Below are 12,123 nucleotides of genomic sequence, written 5' to 3' on the forward strand. Positions count from 1 at the left end.
GATCCACCAGACGCCGCCACCGGCAACGGTGTCAAAAATTGTCTTTGCTGAAACTGCCGAAGCCGAAACTACTGGAATGAAAACTAGTGAAGCTGAAACCGGCGAAGCCGAAGCTACCGGGGCCGAAGCCGGGGCCACCGAAGAGTCGAACCTGGAAACCACACTTGAGGTTATTGACAATATACTCCTGAAAATGGCTGAAGAAGAAGCTACTGTGGCTGCAGTGAATACGACAACTGAGAAGGGGAAAGAGCAGATTGATGAAATTTCAGAAGAAGAAGATTTTAACTTTCAAGATTTGCTCGGACAAGAATTAACAGACGCCGAAAAAGAGGAGTTGAAAAAATATGCTATATCTTGCGGATACAAATAAGGGGCTATGCTATTTGGTGGGGTCAACGAAGGGAAATGTTGGGGGCCTTCGTCCTCCGAAGGTCCTCAAAAACATGATTTGACAATATCTTCCAAGTGAAATGTATGAACAGATATCTTCGGACTCAGATTATGAACATGAAGTACGATCAGGACGAAGCTTAAGCTAGACGAAGGAGGATTGAGATGAAGGACGGGCTGATCACCAAGCCGTACGAGGGATGGTGCATAGCCGAAGCTATGCGCAGGGGAGCTTCGGCATAGTGGCAGAAAGGGGAACCGACTTAAAGATGAAAAGACTACTTAGGCTTTGACAGATCCTCATAAGTCATTAGCAAATGTAGTGGACATGAATGTAATTTTACATGGGCTGCGTCCCACGTCTATAAATAGATGAACAGTACTCCCGTACTGTTCAGGCGAATTTGGCATTTGCTTTTGCGTCACACTTGTATTTTCATCTCCTTCCAAGCCGAAGGTACATTTATAATTCGATATTGTCTCTATTTTTCTATGATGATATAATAAAGTTAAATGGATGATGTTATATGATTATTCATGCTATCTTTTATGTTTCATATGCTTCGTCTTTCATTAATGTATATTGTGACGATAAAGGTTCGTCTTTCATGACCTTCGTCCGAAGATCGTTATATCCTAAGGGAAATAATGTTTCAAAGGACGAAGGATTTTATCGTTTAACATCCTCTGTGTTGCCTTGTTCTTAACTCATAGCACTTGAGAACAAGTCCCCAACATTGGCGCCCACCTCCGGTGAACTCACTTCCACTTCGAGTTTTTTGAACACCTTCGGAGGCCATAGACCCTCGCTATGGCACCGAAGAAAGCTTCAGCGACTGGGGCTGCAGCTCTGCAACCGCTGGACCCTAACCAGGAAACTGTCTCTCTTCGGGAGGCCCGAAGCCAGAAGAGGAAGGCCGTCAGCCCGACGCTTCAGGAGGATGAGCTAGACCAAGAAATCAGGGATATGGAGATGCTACATCAACAGGTGCAAAGGAAGAAGGAGAAGATGGCCCGACTAGCTGAGTTGCAAAGACAGATAGACGAAGCCTCTGAGGAAGTTCGCCATCTTTCTCACGATGAGCAGACCCGAAGGCCTCAGCAGAAAGATCTTCATCAGGAGGGCTTCGTCAACGAAGATGACTGGTATGACAATTTCCATCAGGGAAATTTTGTTTTCGATGATGCTTCTCCTCTGTCCGCTGAACTGCAGGCTACACCTTGGCCCCCGTCCTATAAGCCACCCCAACTTCCCATCTTCGACGGCCATTCAGACCCGAAGCAGTTCTTGATGAGCTACGAAGCAACAGTGTCTTCGTATGGTGGCAATGCTGCAGTCATGGCAAAATCTTTTGTTATGGCTGTCAGGAGTGTTGCTCAGACCTGGTATTCCTCCCTTCGACCAGGAACAATCACTTCATGGCAGAAGCTGAAGGATATGTTGTTAACCAGCTTTCAAGGGTTTCAGACGAAGCCGGTCACTGCTCAAGCCTTGTTCCAGTGCACTCAGGATCATGAAGAATACCTTCAGGCGTATGTCAGAAGGTTCTTGCGTTTGAGGGCGCAGGCACCAACGGTGCCCAATGAAATTGTCATCGAGGCCATGATCAAGGGGCTTCGTCCTGGACCTGCAGCTCAATATTTTGCTAGGAAGCCTCCTCAGACTCTGGAGAAGCTGCTCCAAAAGATGGACGAGTACATTCGTGCCGACAATGATTTTCGCCAAAGAAGGGAGGAGGCTTTCAGATTTTCTGAGATGACCAGGGGCTTCGGAGGAAGATTCTATCCGAGGCATATCAGGTCCATCCATAACTCTACTCAAAGTGATGATAAGGGGAGTCAGCAGCACAGGCCGCAGCCCTCCTCACAGGCTTCGGGGCAACAACAAAGCTTCTTCCGGCCACCAGCTCCAAGAGGAAGAGGCGCCAGGGGCTTTGGCGGAAGATTTGGAGATCAACCAAGGAGAATATTTTGCTTGTTTTGCGGTGAAAACAAGGGCCATACCACCAGGATGTGCCATGTTACCATCCAAAAGCAAAAGGAGATAGCCGAAGCTGCAGCACAACAAGCTCAGCCGAAGCAGGTCATGCATACTGCTTCGTACCATGTGCCTTACATCCCAGAATACGTAGGTAACCACCCTGCAGTTTCTGTTGCTTCGGCAAGTCAACCTCAAGCTTCCTGGCAACAACCTCCACCTCCACCACCGCTGCAACAAGGCCAACAGCCAGAAGGGAGCCAATATGCTCCACACCAAAGGGACTTCAGAGAGCAGTCCGAAGCTCGTACAGTCAACAGCACCGTGCCGGAGTCAAAGCACATTTATTGACAAGTATCCTACCTTGATAGCAGTCTTTTCCATTTAGTTCTATTTTCTGTATAATAAAGAACATTACGATTTTCATGTAATGGTTTTGTGGTTGGTCATAAGGGAAATCTATTTTCTCCGAAGGCTTAAGTTGCTGAAGCTTGAAAGTTTGCGGAGGACCTTCGAATTATTAAAAAATCCTTCGAAGTAACAAAAAGTCGTTCTAAGGAACGCAGAGTAAGTTGCTGAAGTTACAAAAAGCCGTTCCAAAGGGAGCGCAGTGTAAGTTTTTTGCTCCAAAGACGTTCCTAAGGGAATGCAGAGCATACAGCGAAAAGTCAACGCTGATACCGCCTAAGTAAAAGGCGAAGAAGCTCCAAAGACGTTCCTAAGGGAATTCAGAGCTTATACCGCCTAAGTAAAAGGCGAAGAAGCTCCAAAGACGTTCCTAAGGGAATGCAGAGCTTATACCGCCTAAGTAAAAGGCGAAGAAGCTCCAAAGACGTTCCTAAGGGAATGAAGAGCTTACAGCGAAGAATCAGCGCTGATACAAAAATATTGTGTGGGGATATGTGTGTATCTTTCGGAACAAATGTCATCTACGTAACATAACATCATCACATCATTTTGCATAGCATAAGCATCATACATCATGTTGCATATGGCACAAGAAGGGGACATAATATTGATCTTCGGAAGTATGCTTTGAAAGAGTGAAAATCGTGTTGTCACAAGGAGACACAATCTTCATCTTCGGAGTATAGCTTCGGAGAATGTTTTCACGAAGCTTGGATATTCTTCATCTGAGCACTATGGACATTGTTGTGATACATAAAAATTTTTCTTCACGAGGCATGAAAAGAAGGGAAGGTGTTTTTTCGCCGAAGGCTCAAAAGCGGTACGTATGTAAAGTTTCATGCATCGTAAAGAATTGAATAATGAACAGAGACTTGTATATTACATTCAAATGTACCAAATATTACATAAATCACACTTCAACTGTTTTTCCTAATAACACCTAGTCTTCTCTTAATACTACTTCGGCAGCCTCATTTAGAAGCTGTTCAACAACTTTATCCACAATAGTTTCGGCCATTTGTTTAATTTCGTCATCCCCTTTTGTGTGAGGGTCAACAAACGATCCAGCAGGTTCTGAGGGAAGAGAATATTTTTGCATTACTATTACAAACCGCGAACAAAGTTTGAAATAAAAATTACAACACGATACAAATTATTAATTAATACCTAATTGACCTTCGGGCTCTGCGCTCTTTTCAGCAGCCTTAGCCACTTCTTTAGCATCGTGAATGCCCTTTTCACTTCTTTGAATAATTTCTCCTGCCATTTCTCGGCCACCATTATCCCAGACGTCGGTGAAAAATTTTCCACCAACTTGGCTAGCTTCGGTCGAGGGGTCTTTAATATCTTCAGCGGATAAAGTGGCTTCGGATTGTGCAAGCAGCTTAATATGATCACAACCTTTCTTCTCTAGAACAGTAGCAACTCCTCTGGCGCCCGAAAATGCGCAGATATCACCGCGGCTGCTCAGGATTTCCTCGAAAGCTTCTGCTTCATGACTAATCCATTCCAATGGACCTTCGGGATTGCCTCTGGAGAAACTTTCTTCACTAGAAAATGCGCCAACACTGGCGAAGCTGGATTTTATCTTTTTGACGCATTCTATAGATTTAACATAGCATTTCCTCTGGGATGCTCGAAGCTCCTGAGCACTTAACTCTAAATGATTAACCAACTGATCACTAAGCTCTCGTTTTGTTTCTTCAAGCACACGTTCCTCTTTAGCTCTAGCTAGCTGTTTCTGAAGATCTTTAATCTCACGTTTTTGGGCTTCGGCCTGGATCTTTGAGGCAGCTTCGTCCTTTTTTACCTTGTCTACCAATGTAAGCAAAATTTTATCCTTTTCCAGAGCTTCGTTTCTCAGTTTAATAACTTCTGACCGAAGGTTGTTGAACGCAATTTCATAGCTCTCATCTTCGGCACTCTTTTGTGCTCTTAATGCGTTGCTTAGGATTAAGCCCTGTATGTGAAGACTTGGTATAAGAATAAAAGAATAAATTACGTATTGTAAAATTTTTTCAAAACGTCTAATTCCCATACCTTTAGGCTGTTATACGCAAGACTGTCCACGAGATCCTCCTTCGTCATAGCACATAATCCAGCTTCGAGCTTCGGGAACCCCATACTTCTAGCCATCTCTCGGCAGACAGATAATTCTTTGTTATCAGGGAGGCAGTATAGGAAGTCATCCTCATTTGTCCCATTGAACACCACTGCTCCCTTTGGATATTTTAACTCTCTGGCATAGTGATTGGCTTCATAAGTCTCTTCTTCGGATAATTTTTTCCCCGAAGCATGTCGTATGATATAATCGCATGTGCTGGCAGGAGCTTCGGGGACGGCAGTGTCAATCTTAACCAAAACTGGTTCTGATGTTTTTTCGGTTTCCAAAGATTGTTCCTTGGTGGGCTCTGAAGGCCCAGCTTCAGCTTCAGCTTCAGCTTGTTGCTTCGAAGTTTCAGTAGACGCTTCAGCAAGTTCAACAGTCTTCTTTGGGGTTGTGCTTGAAGACATAATTGTCTCCAAGACATCTAGTACGTTCACCATTCTTTTTCTTTTTGGGGTCACCAATGGGCCCTTTTGGATTTTTCTTGTTTCAGCATTCGCTGAAGGACTTAAGATTTCTAATATTTTTTGTCCTTCAATTCTCGATTTTTCCGCCTTCTCTGCTAAAGGCGCTTCAGATTTCTCTTCTATCTTCGGCACTGGAGCTGGTTCTGTAGTTTCAGAGGCCAAGGAAACTTCACCAATGAATTCTGGCACTGTGGCCGGCTCAATAAAGCGCGCTCGGTGGGTGAGCACCTTCATCTTTTTCCTTTGCGGCGCTGGCTCATTAGTGGCACTTGTGGTAGTTTCTGTTGCAGAAGAAGTATTCTTTCTTTTGCGACCCAACACCGGATAGTGATAGTCAGGATAGACAAACCCGATTGCGTCAAATACCCGGTTGAGTCTTTTCTTCTTTCGGCCTCCGAAGGCAGCTGATAATGCAGTGTTCTCGGCCTTCGAATATGCCCCAAGCAGTTCGTCACTTAATGTTTCAATGCTTTTCAACCAGTCGTCATCAGGTTCAACAAATTTATCCCCGTATTTGAATGTGTATTTTAGTCTGACCAGTCCGCCTTCGTCGGACTCTTTGATGGTCTCCTTCGGCATTTCCCACTTTCCTGCAAGTGGCCACACCCTGAAGGCAATATGTTCTTGAATCAAGTCCCTTGTCCCAATAAAAGAGCAGACTACGCCGAAGGCTCTTTGGCATTCCTCGGCTGCTTCATCCATTTTAACCTTCGGCCTTCGAAGTCCGAAGCGTTGCCAGATGGGGCGCATAATGATACTCTTGACATCTTCTTGCGTTGTTAGGTCATTCTTTACATAGAACCATTCAGTCATCCAGGCTCCGGGCCATCTCTTCCGAAAGGTCGGCACAGGGCAGCTTGACCCGGAGCGGGCGACGAAGCTGTAACACCCAAAGTTGTTGTGATATTGTTCTTTCCCCCAGGGCTTCGTCTCATATAACAACTCATGAATGTTGCAAAAGCTTTTGGCATTTGGTTCTAAACCTTGGCTTCTCGCAGCCTAGACAAACATCCCCATTCTTATGATAGCTTCGGGAGTAATTTGATGAAGGTAGATTTGAAATGTTTTCAGAACTTCAACAACAAAGTTGCTCAGGGGGAATCGAAGCCCAGCCTTGAGAAAGCTTCGGAAGATTACGACTTCATCTTCTTCGGGGGTGGGAGAAGTTTTTTCTCCAGCATCAGCTCTCACAATAGATATATCTTGAAAATATCGGCCCCTCATATTATCAATATGACTCTGCTTAATGGTGGTTTTCCCGAAAACCGCGTGACTTGGCCGCCATGGCCGATCTTCGGACTCTTCCCCACCACTTTCTACATCGTAACTGTCGCTGTCACCAGTATCTTCAGACAAGCCTTCCAGTATCTCCTTGGTAATTTTTTCCGTATTGGTCTCCGCCATCGCTATAAGGAACCCCAGGTTCTTCTCTTCAGAGAGACTCAGCTTCATCTCAGGACCGACCTTTTTGTCTTCAGACATCTTCGGAAATGCTAAAAACTGTTTTCAATGCCGAAGCTTCAAAACTAAAAGCTCAGTAAATTTTTGCGCGCAAGAGATAAAATTGAGTAAGCAGGGGCAGATGGCAAGTGAGCGTACCAAAATGAGTTTGTGGTATGATCTTATTTATACGTCCAGTGCGTTGAAAGTTGAAAGACCCACTTGTCAGTGAATGTTGCTATTCTAGCAAAGGGAAGGTGTTTTTTCGGACCTTCGGCTTAAGGCCTTCGTCCATACCGCAATCTAAATTTATCATTAATAAATTAATATTGCGAGGGGCTACTGTTGGGGGCCTTCGTCCTCCGAAGGTCCTCAAAAACATGATTTGACAATATCTTCCAAGTGAAATGTATGAACAGATATCTTCGGACTCAGATTATGAACATGAAGTACGATCAGGACGAAGCTTAAGCTAGACGAAGGAGGATTGAGATGAAGGATGGGCTGATCACCAAGCCGTACGAGGGATGGTGCATAGCCGAAGCTATGCGCAGGGGAGCTTCGGCATAGTGGCAGAAAGGGGAACCGACTTAAAGATGAAAAGACTACTTAGGCTTTGACAGATCCTCATAAGTCATTAGCAAATGTAGTGGACATGAATGTAATTTTACATGGGCTGCGTCCCACGTCTATAAATAGATGAACAGTACTCCCGTACTGTTCAGGCGAATTTGGCATTTGCTTTTGCGTCACACTTGTATTTTCATCTCCTTCCAAGCCGAAGATACATTTATAATTCGATATTGTCTCTATTTTTCTATGATGATATAATAAAGTTAAATGGATGATGTTATATGATTATTCATGCTATATTTTATGTTTCATATGCTTCGTCTTTCATTAATGTATATTGTGACGATAAAGGTTCGTATTTCATGACCTTCGTCCGAAGATCGTTATATCCTAAGGGAAATAATGTTTCAAAGGACGAAGGATTTTATCGTTTAACATCCTCTGTGTTGCCTTGTTCTTAACTCATAGCACTTGAGAACAAGTCCCCAACAGGAAACTAAGATGCCTTCGGAACCGCACCGAGGCCAAAATTGTTAGAACCCTCTGCAAAAGCATTGGCTTGCCGAAGCTGGAAGCGGACTTATGCCGTTATCAACGACAACACATCGCCGGAAGCTTGCTCTATGCTAACTTCAAGGTGACGAATATCTTTGTTATTTTATTACTATTATCATTAACTTTTGGGTCGTGTTTTAACGAAGATTATTTCGACAGAGCATATTATTAAGCAAGGTTCTGAAAATGCAACAAGATCTGGAGGAAGAGAAAAAGAAAGCCGTCATTCAAGATTTAGCTGAAAGAGTTGAAAATCACGAAGCCAATCTGAAAAAGAAAGACTTCGCAATCCAAAACATTGAAATCATGGTCAAAAAGCACGAAGGTGCATTAGAAAAGAAGGATTTTGTTATTCAGACCATGGAGGGCTCTTTGGCTGAAGTCCAAACTGAAAATGACAAATTAAAGAATGAACTGCTCCGTCAATCAGAAAAATTCGAGCAAGAAAAGAAATATTTTGAAGCAAGCCTGAAGGCGGAAGTGGATAAATACTCAAATTTGCAGAAATCTTTTATGGAACTTCAGGAGAAATGCTTAAGCTTCGGCATCCGATGTGTGCAGCGGCTGAATGACGTGTTTCACTCTGTCGGAGCTAGCTCTTCGAAATTTACACCTTCAGCTGAAAATCTGCCAAGAACATTAGAACATATTGAAGGCGAAGTTGATGCCCTTGACGAAGTTATTGGTGGGCACGCTGACTTCTGCGCCCTGGTAGCTTCTCGGGGCACAGCTGCTGCTTTTTTGAAGGCTGGCTGCACACACGGAAACATTGTGAACAGACCAAACTTCAGCTTGTCAGCTTCAGATTTGATGGATATCCCAAGCTTAGCCAGAAGTATCGGAAATAGATTCATGACCCAGATCTGGGTAAGTGGCGGGCGGAAAATGGCAGGCGACGAAGCTCAAAGCCATCTTAAGCCGGTAAAAAACTTATGTTTTGTTACTTTTACCTTCTCCTTTGAAATTTGTACCTTTCTTACTCTACTATTTGGTATATACAGGATGACGAAGCTGAAGATTGACAATGCTGAAGTTTGGCAAAACTGAAGACGAAGCCTTAGCTGAAGCTTAAAGTTGCTTATAATATGCTTTCCTGCAAAAATTCTTGGAGAAACTCTTGTAATATAGATATGGAATATCTTATGTAAATTTGTACATACCTTGTAATATATCCTGCCTCCCTTATCCGTATTCAATCTGCTTTGCTGTGGACGAAACTTCTCTTTTGAGCCGAAGGCGAAAAACACCTTCCCTTCTTTTCATACACAACGAAGCATAGAAAATTTCTCCTTCGAATCTTTTCCTTATTTTCTAAAGCACCTATCTTTTTTTTGTGTAGCATGATGATGATTCTATATATGTCTAAATGGATGTTTATGAATGCAAATGACATGATGATATGTTATGTGCAAATGAATATTAGGACACGGCCCTTCGTGCCCTCAAAAATGATAAAAATCTTTTTGCCGTTTACTTTTCGGCTTCACCGTTTACTTTTCGGTGTATCAGCGTTGACTTTTCGTTGTAAGCCTCCCTTAGGAGCTTCTTCGCCTTTTACTTTCGGCGGAATCAGCGTTTATTTTTCGCTGTAAGCCTCCCTTAGGAGCTTCTTCGCCTTTTACTTTCGGCGGAATCAGCGTTTATTTTTCGCTGTAAGCTCTGCATTCCCTTAGGAACGACTTTTGAGCTTCTCCCTGTTTTCTTTTCTTTCTCTTTGCACTCGAAGGTGCGTTCTCAGCTTTTACATTTACATGTTTGGGGGATATCGCTCTTATAGAATTGAAATAAGGAAAAGAAAAATTACATGTTGTGGCCCCATTAAAAACCTTTCTCCCCCTTTGGAAAGGAAAAGGGTGCCACAAAAAAGAATATAAAAAATTACATCGAACTAAACATAATATCTCCGAAGCTCATCCGCATTCCACGATCTAGGAATGTCATTGCCGTCCAAATCTTTCAACCTGTAGGAACCGGGTCTTGACGAAGATACTACCAAAAAAAGGCCTTCCCACTTCAGCTGTAATTTGCCTATTGTTTCAGGGTTAGCTACTCTTCGAATTACCAAGTGTCCTGGTTCAATGTTCTTCAACTTGACCTTTCTATCACGCCATTTTATTGTTTCAGCTTGATATTTATTGATGTTTTCCACAGCTTGGAGTCTGATCCCTTCAATAGCATCTTTTTCTACAGAGCAATCAGCTTCGTTTTCGTCCTCTGCCGAAGCTACTGTCCTTATTGATCCTGTTTTAGCCTCTTCTGGGGTTATTGCTTCGTCACCAAACAATAGTTTAAAGGGTGTAAAGCCTGTCGACCTTGACGTGGTTGTGTTATGACTCCACACCACTTTGATTAACTCGTCTGGCCACTTTCCCCTGGGCTGATTGAAGATTGACTTCATTATTCCTGTCATTATGATCCCATTAGCTCTTTCAACAAGTCCATTTGACTCTGGGTGTCGGACTGATGCAAAATGGATCTTCGTGCCGATTTGATTACAAAATTATCTGAAGGCTTCAGAATCAAACTGTGTTCCATTATCCACAGTGATAGCCTTCGGCACTCCGAAGCGACAAATAATGTTTTGCCAGAAAAACTTTTGAATAGTAAATGAAGTTATTGTGGCTAAGGGCTTCGCCTCAATCCACTTGGAAAAATATTCCACTGCCACCACCACATATCTTAAGTTCCCATATGCTGGTGGTAATGGACCTAGCAAATCGAGACCCCACCTTTGCAACGGCCAAGTGGGTTGTATTAATTGAGTTAAAGACGAAGGTTGTTTTTTATCTCTTGCACATTTCTGACAACCTTCGCACTTTTGAACTAAATCCGCTGCATCCGAAGCTGCCTTTGGCCAATAAAATCCTTGGCGAAAAACTTTCCCAAGCAAGGGCCTAGATCCAATGTGAGATCCACACAGACCTGCATGTATGTCCTTCATTAATTCTTTACCTTCGGATCTGGATAAGCACTTGAGTAATGGGGAACAGACCCCTCGCTTGTATAACTCCCCTTCTATTATGACATATGGTCGAGCTCTTGCCTCTATTCTCCTGTTATAAGCTTCGTCATCTGAAAGAAAATTACCCTAAAGGAAAGAGATGATCTCAGTTCTCCAATCTTCACTGTAAACAGGGGATATGTTAAGGATTGCTCTTTCAAGAAGCTCGACCGAAGGTGCTTTTATTGTTTCAAAAAATACTTCCGAAGGTATAGGCAGCCCCTGGGCTGCTGACTTAGCCAATAGATCAGCGTATTCATTTTCTCCACGAGGAATATTTTTGACAGAGAAACCTTCGAAGGAAGCCTCAATCCTTCGGACTGTATCTAGATACTTTTCAAGCTTCGGGTCTCTTGCTTTGTAACTTTTGTCAATATGACCAGAAATAACTTGGGAATCAGTTTTAAGGATGGCCCTTCTGATTCCCATTGCCTTTAATTTCCGAAGACCCAAAAGCAGAGCTTCATACTCGGCAATGTTATTTGTGCAACTAAAATCAAGTTTTGCCGCATAACAAGTTTTAACTTTGGAAGGTGAAACCAACACAGCAGCCGCTCCCGCTCCGAAGGTTCCCCAAGACCCATCGCAAAATATTGTCCATGCTTCGGCGTCTTTATTTGTTTCTTCCTCCTGAGCCCCTGGCGTCTAGTCAGCAATGAAGTCTGCTAACGCCTGGGACTGAATCGAAGATCTATGAACATATTCAATGCAAAATTCATTGAGCTCTGCAGCCCATTTTCCAATCCTTCCAGTAGCTTCTCGGTTCCTCATAATATCCTTCAGAGGTTGTGAAGAAGGAACAATTATGTTGTAAGCTTGAAAATAGTGCCGAAGCTTCCTGGAGGCCATCAAGACAGCATACAGTACCTTCTCCAACTCTGTATAATTTTTCTTTGATAAACTAAGAACCTCGGATACAAAATATATTGGAGCCTGCCTCTTAACTTGGCCTTCAAGCTTCTCCTGAACAAGTGCCGCACTTACCGCTGAGTGCGAAGCTGCAACATATAATAACAAAGGAGCCCCTGGCGTAGGTGGAGTTAGTGTTGTTAGATCTATCAAATACTGTTTTAGCTCTTCAAAGGCCTTCTGCTGGATTGGTCCCCATTGAAAGACTTCGGCTGACTTCAGCACTTTGAAGAATGGTAAGTTTCTCTCTGCTGATCTGGATATGAATCTATTGAGAGATGCCAGCCTTCCT

Source organism: Zea mays, chromosome 7, assembly GCF_902167145.1.
Source record: "Zea mays cultivar B73 chromosome 7, Zm-B73-REFERENCE-NAM-5.0, whole genome shotgun sequence".
Lineage (NCBI taxonomy): Eukaryota > Viridiplantae > Streptophyta > Magnoliopsida > Poales > Poaceae > Zea > Zea mays.